Here is a 12117-nt window from a genome sequence, read left to right as displayed (position 1 = left end):
TCATAAGTCATCACATATCAATCCCTCACACATCCCACCTTGTTCACCACGTGTGCAATAGTAAAATAAATGCCCTCCTTGTCTCACCACACGTGTATAATAATGTTCCCACCTTGTCTCGTCACATGCACAACCCACATATATATATATATATATATATATAGCCCGCCTTGTCACGCCGCATGTGCAAATATCAATATTAACAATATCACGGCGGAAACCTCGTGCAGCCCAATAACACTCGCACGATAGAAACCTCGTGCATTACAATAACAACAACCGCACGGTAGAAACCTCGTGCATCACAATAATAATAACCGCATGGCAGAAACCTCATGCATCAGAACAACAAGTACAACAACAACAATGACAATAATACAAGGGTATGACAAATAAGTCAACTCAGAGATTCCAGAACTCAAAGAAACGAAGGAACTATGTCACAAGGAGTGAATGCTAGTCATAATAAGAACAACTCAACAAGAAAAGAAATACTATGTAACAACGGTCCACAATATACAGTTCGACAACGAGGGAGCTAACACAAGTCGAATAATTTCAAATAAGGACAGTCAACTAAATTATAGGATATCTAACGTTTTTTTAAGGTTGGGCAATTAGGAAAGAGATACAACAAATTCAATAAGGATAAGCAGCAGAAAGATAATCTTAGCCTCAATTAAGGGTGAACAATTACATAAGAGATAATTATAACTTCAAATAAAGATAAGCAGTTAGAAAAGGATAACAGAGCAATAGAAGAGATAATAATTTCAGTTAAGGCACTAAAGAAACAAATAAGCAACAAGAGTGGATCATGAAGCAATTAATTCTAATTAAAGCAGGTAAAAGTAAAAATAGTAATTAAGAGACGTATTCATAACATAACAACTGAATAATCAGTGAATACAAGGACCTAAAAACCCTAAAAGACTAATTTTCCATAAATAAGTCTGAGCACGTACTCATCACCTTGCGTACACGGACTACAATTAGCATACAAGACTCAAATCCTAAGGGGTAGTTCCCCCACACGAAGTTAGGCAAGATAAGACAAGATACTTTACCTCGAGGAAGACAAAACGATACTCTAAAATGAACTTCTCGGATGAGCCTCTAAAAGGTTCAAATATAACCAAAATAACTTCAAAGCACAAATAAAACTCATAAGAAACTATTCCGGATCATAAATCAATCTTTATCAAAATCTAAAAATCGACCCCCGGGCCCGCACCTCGGAAGGCGACAATTTTCATAAAACTCGAACACCCATTCCAATACGAGTTCAACCATACTAAAATTATCAATTTCTGATACCAATTCGTCCCTCAAATCATGATTTTTTATTTTGAAAGTTTTCTTCAAAAACCTCCATTTTTCTCAACTCAAAACATAAATTAAATAATAAAAATAAAAATAAAATCATGGAATATAATAAATTCTAGGTGAAGAACACTTACCCAATCGATTTGCTTGAAAAACCCACAAGGAATCACTTAAAACATAGCTCTAGAACTACAAAAATGTTAAAAATGGCTAACCTTCTAAACAGAGAACTTTTTATTTTGCCCAAGTCTTTATACATCGCAAACGTGAAAAAAGAGTCGCGTTCGCGAAGAAGAAAATTAAGGCTACTAAGAAAACCCTTCGCGAACGCGAAAGAAGCGACGCGAACGCAAACACGAAGAAGGAATGTGAGGCTTCCAGAAAGTGCTTCGCGAATACGGGTGACTAAACGCGAACGCGGTGAAGGGAAAGGCAACCCTTCACGAATGCGAGAGGTTGAATGCGAACGCAAAGAAGAATTATGAGGTGGCCTGTAGTAACACTTCGCTACTTCGCGATTGCGAAGAAAAACACCAAAAGACAGAAATAGCAGTTCAAAAATAGATAAAAATGGCCCGTAGCCCATCCGAAACACATTCGAGGTCCCCGGGACCCCGTCTAATCATACCAACAAAGTTTTATAACTTAACACAGACTCGCTCGGGGTCTCAAATCACGTGAAACAACGTCGAAACTACGAATCGCACTAAGAATCGAACTTATAAACTTTCAACTTCTAAAACCAGTGCCAAACCCTATCAAATCAATCCGGAATGACGTCAAAATTTGCAGACAAGTCCCAAATAACATAAAGGAGTTGTTCCAACTCTCAGAATCGCATTCTGACCCCGATATCAAAAAGTCCACTTCTGGTCAAAATCTCCGAAAATTTAATTTTCGCCATTTCAAACCTAAATCAGCTACAGACCTCAAATTCACCGTCCGGATACGCTCCTAAGTCGAAAATCACCCAACGGAGATAATGGAACCGCCAGAATTCCATTTCGGAGTCGTCTTCACACAGTTCCAACTACGGTCAAAATACTAAGACTTAAGCTTCCGTTTTAGGGACTAAGTGTCCCAAATCATTCTAAATCATCCTATAACTGAATTCAACCACGCACGCAAGTCAATAAACATAATACGAAGTTTCTTAGGGCCTTATGCCTCCAAACGGGACTTGAATTCTCAAAATGACCGGCCGGGTCATTACATCCTTCCTCTCTTAAACAAACGTTCATCCTCGAACGTGCCAAGAATCGCCTCGAAGTCTTCAAATCAATAAAAGCACATATCCAACATACACCCGCGGGTGATCCCACGTCACCACAATCCAGATAAGCCTGACGATACCATCTCAACTGTAATTTATCCTTTCTACCAACACCGGTAAGCCTTTGAGTCAAAATTCTCACCTTCTGTTTATCTCCAAAGAACACGATTCTAAATCCATACCCGGTATCATTATCATCCAGCTGCAACAACTCATGCCTACACCCATAAGGTACGACCATTCAACATGACACGCCACATATAGGCCCATAATAACATTTCTGATCACAATAGCTATCCGTAATCAAAACTAGCATCGGCAAAACCCTAAGACTTAAGCTTCTGTTTTAGGGAATAAGTGTCCCAAATCATTCTGAATCATTCGGTAACTGAATTCAAACACGCACGCAAGTCAATGCACATAATACTGTGATGACCCAAAATGATATCTTTAAATTTAATAATTAATTTTGTATTATAAGACCTCAAAAAGTGCTATTAATCACTCCTCGACTTACGTGCGCAGTCCGTAAAATTTTCTGGAAAATATTTATGTGAAAAATGGATTAAAATGTGAAATAGAGCCTTAAAACTCAACCGAGTTGACTTTGGTCAATATTTTAAGCAAACAGACCCATATCAGTATTTTGACAGTTCCGATAGGTGCGTATCATGATTTGGGACTTGACAGTATGCCCGAAATTTAATTTGTAGGTCTCTAGCTTAAGTTATGACTATTTATCAGAAACTAGTAATTTAAAGACTAAAGATTTCTAAGTTTGACCACGGGATTGACTTTTTGATATCGGAGCCGGTATCCGATTTTGGAAATTGGAATAGTTCTGTTATTTCATTTAGGACTTGTGTGCCAAATTTGAAGTTATTCCGGATTCATTTAATATGTTTTGGCACGAGATTTGCAAATTTTAAAGTTTAAAACTCAAAAGTTTGGATCGGGGTGTGGATTGTAATTTTAGCATTGTTTGACGTGATATTAGACCCCGAGTAAGTCCGTATTATGTTACGGGACTTGTTGGTATATTCGGATGGGGTCCAGAGTACCCCGAGTATGATTCGATTCGAAATCGAAACAAGAATTGGACTTAAGAAAAAATCTGATATTTGCCCTTCTGGTGTAATCGCACCTGAGGATTTTGGACAGCATGTACGAGCTTGCAGAAGCGAGCCTTCCATTGCAAAAGTGGCCGGGCAAGTTGGGAAAAAGTCCTCAGGTGCGGAAACATGCACGCACTCGTGCGTCCGCAGAAGCGGAAGGCAGCGCAAGTGCGCATATTTCCCCCGCAGATGCGAGGCCTCGCCTGGCAGCTCTATTTCGCAGATGCAAAATGTTTCTCGCAAATGCGAGCTCGCAAGTGCAAGCCCAGGCACCGCAGGTGCAAAAATGCCTGGGCAGTGTATAAATCGAAGAGTCCGAGATCTTTACTCATTTTGGTCATTTTGAGCTCGGGTAAGACGAATTCTTGGGCGATTTTCACGGAAAAAATTGGGGTAAGTGTTCCTTATACTATATTGATTATATTTCATGATTCCATAATCATTTACATCATGAATCCGTGAATTTATGAAAGAAAAATCAGATATTTATAAAATCTTCCAAAAATAAAAATTTAAGATTTGAAGGTTCATTTGATATAGGAATTGGATAATTTTTATATGGTTCAACTTGCAGCGGAATGGGTGATCGGATTTCGCTAGTTTTTCTGGAATTTGAGATGTAGGTCCCACTGTCGAATATTTAAATAAATTTCGGAATTTTATCTAGAAAATTAGTAAATTCATATGGAATTAATTCCTATGATTCGTATTGAGTATATCAAAATGTTTGTGAATAGATTTGACGATTTTGGAGACAAATTCAAAAGGAAAAGCTGTGGTCGAATAATTTATTGGAATTTGTAATTTATGTGCATTAATTGCTACATGACATTTAACATATTAAATATTAAACTGCCTATTTCCTCCATAATTTCCATAATAAATTATTATTTGTCATTGTTTGTTTCATAATTAAATTATAATTATTGTGTGCTTGTTGTCTTATAATTTTATATTAATTGTTGCATATATTGAGGTAATTTCTTCTATAAGAATTGGTAAATGAATATATTGGAGGAGCGGGTTGCACGCCGCAACAAATTTGATTGAAATGAATATATTGGGGGATCTGGTTGCACGCCGCAACAAACTTATTAAAAGTCCATATTGGAAGGTGGGGTTGCACGCCGCAACAGACTTGATTAAAAGTACATATTGGCGGATCGGGTTGCACGCCGCAACAAACTTGATTAGAAGTCCATATTGGTGGATCGGGTTGCACGCCGCAACAGACTTGCTTAAAAGTCGATATATATATTGGTGGATCGGGTTGCACACCGCAACACACTTGATTAAAATAAATATATTAGAGGAGGGGGTTGCACGCCGCAACAAAAATTGATTGAAATAATAATTGGATATGATTGCTGAGTTGACTTCGACTATAAGAATGAGTTACCGGATTTATTTCTATTATTATGGTTATTACTATTATTGCGTACAGGTTAATGTAAGTGACCTGTCTTAGCCTCGTCATTACTTCGTCGAGGTTAGACTCGGCACTTACCAGTACATGGGGTCGGTTGTACTGATACTATACTCTGCACTTCTTGTGCAGATTTTGGAGTTGGTCCTAGCGGCGTACCATAGACTTGCTCGAATTTCAGTTACCAGAGGAGACTTGAGGTATAACTGCACGGCGTTCGAAGCTCTGAAGTCCCCGTCTACTTTACTTTAGCTGTGTGTTTGTTTTCAGACAGCTTTATTTTATTCAGACCTTTATTTGTATTATTCTAGAAGCTCGTGCACTTGTGACACCAAATTCTGGGATGGTATTTAGACACCGTTATTCTATGGATTATTCACTGCATTTCAGACTTTACTTCCGCATTTAATTCTTTGTTATTAATAAATTTAAAAATTATTTTAAAATGGATAATATTATTCTAACGTTGGCTTGCCTAGCAAGTGAAATGTTAGGCGCCATCACAGTCCGAAGGTGGGAATTTTGGGTCGTGACAGTTGGTATCAGAGCACTAGGTTACATAGGTCTCACGAGTCACGAGCAAGCTTAGTAGAGTCTGAAAGATCGGTACGGAGACGTCTGTACTTATCTCTCAGAGGCTATGAAGTTTAGGAACAATATCACTTCTTTCTTATTCCGTCGTGCGAATTTATTCTATCATCGATGATTGAACCATTCTACTCTTATTCTCTCGCAGATGGTGAGAACACGTAATACATCTACTGATGGACAGGGACCAGAGCCCCCGGTGGCAACTATGGCCAGGGGTAGAGGCCGAGGTAGAGCTCAATCCAGAGCTCGAGCAGCTGCACCTGTTGTAGAACCTCAGGTGGACCTTCAGGAAGAGGTTCCAGTTTAGAATGTACCAGTTGGACCAGTTCAGGTCCCGGAAGGATTCATAGCTACTCCAGTGCTTCAGGACGCTCTAGTCCGTTTGATGAGTCTTATGGAGGGCGCGACCCAGAATGGTACATTTCCAATAGCACCAGCCATTTCACAGGCTGGGGGAGGAGCACAAACTCTCACTACTCTCGCTCTGGAGCAGATGGATCCCCAGAATCAGGCTCCAGCAACCCCGCTAATTGGGGTAGTTCAGCCAGTTGTTGCGGCACAGACCAGTGATAGGCCCGCCATGTCTTTTGAGGACTTATTGAGACTGGATAAGTTTACCAAGTTCCTTCTAGTTCACTTCAGTGGTACACCTTCTGAGGTCCCACAGGATTATCTTAACCGCTACCATGAGGTGCTGCGGAACATGGGTATAGTTGAGACCAATGGGGTTGATTTTGTTGTATTTCAAATGACAGGTTCCGCCAAGAGATGGTTGGAGAGATTATACATTGACAAGACCAGTTGGATCGCCTGCACTTACCTAGGAGCAGTTCTCTCAGCTATTTCTGGAGAAATTCCTTCCTATCACACTGAGAGAGGATTACCACAAGCAATTTGAGTGTCTACAGCAGGGCAGTATGACTGTTACTTAGTATGAGTCTCGTCTTATGGATTTGGCATGTCATGCTCTCTTTTTACTACCTACTGAGGGAGAGAGAGTGAGGAGATTTATTGAGGGACTCACTCACTCTATCAGGCTTCAGATGGCCAAGGAGACCGGAAGCGAGATTTCTTTTTAGGCAGCTGCTAATGTTGCGAGGAGGCTTTAGATGGTTCTTGCACAGAAGAGAGGGCAGAGGCCTGATAAGAGGCCTCGTCAGTTTGGTGGTTTTAGTGGTGCCTCACCTGGAGGTAGGGGTAATTTTGTTATGGGTCATCCTCCCATACCGTTTCATTCAGCATTTCATGCATCTCCTGGTGCTTCATGGACTCACGGTCCTATTATGCCTTACTCCGGGCAGCCACTATTTAGTGCACCTTCAGCTCCTATCGGTGCACCACCACTCCAGAGTTACTACAGTGGTTATCCGGCCTATTCGGGTCAGCTTCAGCAGCCACGGCATCAGGATGGGTGATATGAGTATGGGAACATTGGTCACATCAGGAGGTATTGCCCTAGGTTGGCGAGTAATAGATCTCGGCAGGATTCTCGTGCCATCATACAGGCACCGGTTGCTTCACCGCCTGCTCAGCCAACTAAAGGTAGGGGTCAGGCAGCTAGAGGTGGAGGTCAGGCCATTAGAGGTGGAGGTCAGACCATTAGAGGTGGAGGCCAGCCAGTTAGAGGCCGTCCTAGAGACGCAGTTCAGAGTGGTGGGGCACAACCCCGATTTTATGCTTTTCCAGCTAGGCCTGAGGCCGAGTCATCTAATGTTGTGATCACAGGTATTATTCCAGTTTGCCATAGAGATGCTTTAGTTCTATTTGATCCAGGATCTACTTATTCCTATGTATCCTCCTATTTTGCTTCATATTTGGTTGTGCCTTATGATTCTCTGAATGTTTCTGTGTGTATCTACACCAGTGGGAGACTCTATTGTAGTAGATCATGTCTATCATTCGTGTGTGGTTATATTTGGTAGTCTTCAGACTAGTGTGGATCTTCTACTTCTTGATATGGTAGATTTTGATGTCATCTTGGCTATGGATTGGTTGTCCCCTTATCATGCTATATTGAATTGTCATGCCAAGACAGTGACCCTAGCTATGCCAGGGTTACCTCGGTTAGAGTGGAAAGGAACTCCTGGTCATTCTTCTAGCAGGGTTATTTCTTATATGAAAGCTCGGCGTATGGTAGAGAAAGGGTGTCTAGCCTATTTGGCTTATATTCGCGATCCCAGTGCGGATGTCCCTTCTATGGACTCACTACTAGTTGTTCGTGAATTTCCAGAAGTATTTCCTGCAGATTTGACGGGGATGCCACCCGACAGAGATATCGACTTCTTTATTGATTTGGCTCCGGGCACTCAGTCCATTTCTATTCCACCATATCGTATAGCTCCGCCAGAGTTGAAAGAATTCAAAAAGCAGTTGCAAGACTTACTTGATCAGGGATTCATTAGACCCAGTGTCTCGCCCTAGGGTACACCAGTACTATTTGTAAAGAAGAAAGATGGATCTATGCGGATGTGTATAGATTATCGGCAGTTGAACAAGGCCACTATCAAAAATAAATATCCGCTGACAAGAATTGATGACTTATTTGATCAGCTTCAGGGTGCCAAGGTATTTTCGAAGATTGATTTGAGGTCTGGTTACCATCAGTTGAAGATTAGGGCATCTGATGTCCCTAAGACAACTTTCCGGACTCTGTTTGGGCATTACGAATTCCTAGTGATGTCATTTGGGTTGACAAATGCCCAGCAGCATTTATGGATTTGATGAATCGGGTGTTCAAGCCCTATTTGGATTCTTTTGTGGTTGTATTCATTGATGATATCTTGATTTACTCCAGCAGTCGAGAGGAGCATGAGCAGCATCTTTGGAGTGTGTTTCAGACTTTGAAGAATAATCAGTTATATGCCAAATTTTCAAAATGTGAGTTTTGGTTATACTAAGTTGCCTTTTTGGGGCATGTGGTATCGGCAGAAGGCATAAAGGTGGATCTTAAGAAGATAAAGGCTGTTCATAATTGGCCTAGACCTACTTCAGTTACAGAGATCCGGAGTTTCCTAGGTTTGGAAGGTTATTATCGTCGGTTCGTGGAAGGGTTTTCATCTATAGCAAGCACATTGACCAGACTGACCCAGAAATGTGTCCTATTCAGATGGTCAGACACTCGAGTTGAGCTTTCAGAAGCTCAAGACTGCTTTGACTATGGTGCCAGTGTTGGTGTTACCCACAGGTTCAGGATCGTATACGGTATATTGTGACACATCTCACATTGGGCTTGGTGCAGTATTAATGCAAGATGGCAAGGTGATTGCATATGCGTCGCGGCAATTGAAAGTTCATGAGAAGAATTATCATGTTCATGACTTAGAACTGGAAGCCATTGTTCATGCACTGATGATTTGGAGGCATTACCTCTACGGTGTCTCGTGTGAGGTATTTACTGATCATCGTAGCCTTTAGTATCTGTTCAAACAAAAAGATCTTAATTTGAGGCAGAGAAGATGGTTGGAGTTATTGAAAGACTATGATATCACCATTTTGTATCACCCCAAAAAGGCCAATGTGGTGGCTGATGCTTTGAGTAGAAAGGTTGTGAGTATGGGCAGTTTTGCGTATATTCCGGTTGGTGAGAGGCCATTAGCTGTAGATGTTCAGACTTTGGATAATCAGTTCGTGAGGTTAGATGTTTCAAAACCCAGTCGGGTTATAGCTTGCACAGTCGCTCGGTCTTCTTTATATGAGCGGATCAGAGAGAGGCAATATGATGATCCTCATTTACTTGTCCTTAAGGACACAGTGCAGCACGGTGATGCCAAACAGGTTGTTATGGGGGAAGATGGAGTTTTGCGAATGCATGGTTGTATTTGTGAGCCTAATGTGGATGGGCTTCGTGAATTAATTCTGGAAGAGGCCCACAGTTTCAGTTATTCTATTCATCTAGGTACCGCCAAAATGTATCAAGATTTGCGGCAACATTATTGGTGGAGAAGAATGAAAAAGGATATAGTTGCATATGTAGCTCGGTGTCTGAATTGTCAGCAAGTTAAGTGCGAGCATCAGAGACCTGGTGGTTTGCTTCAAAAGTTAGAAATTCCTGAGTGGAAATGGGAGCGTATCACTATGGATTTTGTTGTTGGACTCCCATGGACTCAGAGAAAATTTGACACAGTTTGGGTCATTGTGGATAGGTTGACCAAGTCAGCACATTTCATTCCAGTGGCAGTTACCTATTCTTCAGAAAGATTAGCTGAAATTTACATTCGTGAGATTTTCCGCCTTCAAGGTGTGCCTGTGTCTATTATTTCAGATCGAGGTACGCAATTTACCTCACACTTTTGGAGGGTTGTACATCATGAGTTAGGCACGCAAGTTGAGTTAAGTACAACATTTCATCCACAGACAGACGGATAGTCAGAGCGCACCATTCAGATATTGGAAGATATGCTCCGCGCTTGTGTTATAGACTTTAGAGGTTCTTGGGATCAGTTCTTTCCACTTGCGGAGTTTGCTTATAATAATATCTACCAGTCGAGCATTCAGATGGCTCCATATGAGGCATTATATGGAAGGCGATGCCGATCGCCAGTTGGTTGGTTTGAACCGGGAGAGGCTCGGTTGTTGGGTACCGATTTGGTACAGGATGCTTTGGATAAGGTCAAAGTTATTCAGGATCGACTTCATACAGCTCAGTCTAGGCAAAAGAGTTATGCCGATCGTAAAGTTTGTGATATTGCAATTATGGTCGGAGAAAGAATATTGCTCCGGGTTTCACCTATGAAAGGTGTAATGAGGTTCGGAAAGAAGGGCAAGTTGAGACCTAGGTATATCGAACCCTTTGAAATTCTTGAAAGGGTAGGTGAAGTAGCCTACAGGCTTGCAATACCACCTAGTTTATCAGCGGTTCATCTGGTGTTCCATGTGTCTATGCTCCGGAAATATCATGGTGATCCGTCCCATGTGTTAAATTTCAGCTCAGTCCAATTGGACAAAGATTTGACTTACGAGGAGGAGCCGGTGGCTATTCTAGCCCGGCAGGTCCGACAGTTGAGGTCTAAGAGTTATCCTTCAGTTCGGGTGCAATGGAGAGGTCAGCCGGTAGAGGCATCTACCTGGGAGTCGGAGTCGGACATGCGGAGTAAATATCCATACTTATTCACCAGCTCAGGTACGTTTTTTCTAACTTCGTTCGAGGACGAACGTTTGTTTTAGAGGTGGAGAATGTGATGACCCAAAATGTCATCTTTAAATTTAATAATTAATTTTTTGTTCTAAGACCTCGAAAAGTACTATTTATCACTCCTCGACTTGCGTGCACAGTCCCTAAAAGATTTCGAAAAGTTTTTATGTGAAAAATGGATTAAAATGTGAAATAGAGCCTTAAAACTCAACTAAGTTAACTTTGGTCAACATTTTGAGCAAATGGACCAGGATCAGTATTTTGAAAGTTTTAGTAGGTCCGTATCGTGATTTGGGACTTGGGCGTATGCCCAAAATTTAATTTGGAGGTCTCTAGCTCAAGTTATGACCATTTAACGGAAACTAGTAATTTAAAGGCTAAAGATTTCCAAGTTTGACCACGGGATTGACTTTTTGATATCGGAGCTGGAATCCAATTCTGGAAATTGAAATAGCTCTGTTATGTCATTTAGGACTTGTGTGCCAAATTTGAAGTCATTCCGGATTCATTTAATATGTTTTAGCACGAGATTCGCAAATTTAAAAGCTTAAAACTCAAAAGTTCGAATCGGGGTGTGGATTGTAATTTCAGCTTGTTTGATATGATATTAGACCTCGAGTAAGTCCGTATTATATTATAGGACTTGTTGGTATATTCGAACGGGGTCCCGAGTACCCCGAGTACCCCGAGTGTGATTCGATTCGAAATCGGAACAAGAATTGGACTTACGAAAAAATCTGATATTTGGCCTTCTGGTGTAATCGCACCTACGGATTTTGGACCGCAGGTGCTAGCTCGCAGAAGCGAGCCTTCCATCGCAGAAGTGGCCTGGTCAAGCTGGGCAAAAGTCCGCAGGTGCGGAAACTTGCACGCACCCGCGCGTCCGCAGAAGCGGACTCAACGATCGCAGAAGCGGAAGGTAGCGCAGGTGCGCATTTTTCCTCCTAAGATGCGAGGCCTCGCCTGGCAGCCCCATTTCGCAGATGCAAAATTTTTCTCGCAAGTGCGAGCCCAGGTGCCGCAGGTGCGGAAATGCCTGGGCAGTGTATAAATTGAAGAGTCCGAGATTTTTACTCATTTTGGTCATTTTGAGCTCGGGTAAGGCGAATTCTTGGGCGATTTTCACGGAAAATATTGGGGTAAGTATTCCTTATCCTATATTGATTATATTTCATGATTCCATACTCATTTACATCATGAATCTGTGAATTTATGGAAGAAAAATCAGGATTTTATAAAATCTTCCAAAAACGAA

The sequence above is a fragment of the Nicotiana tomentosiformis genome, chromosome 2 (assembly GCF_000390325.3).
Source record: "Nicotiana tomentosiformis chromosome 2, ASM39032v3, whole genome shotgun sequence".
NCBI classification, from domain to species: Eukaryota; Viridiplantae; Streptophyta; class Magnoliopsida; order Solanales; family Solanaceae; genus Nicotiana; species Nicotiana tomentosiformis.
Note: the sequence above shows the minus strand (reverse complement) of the source record.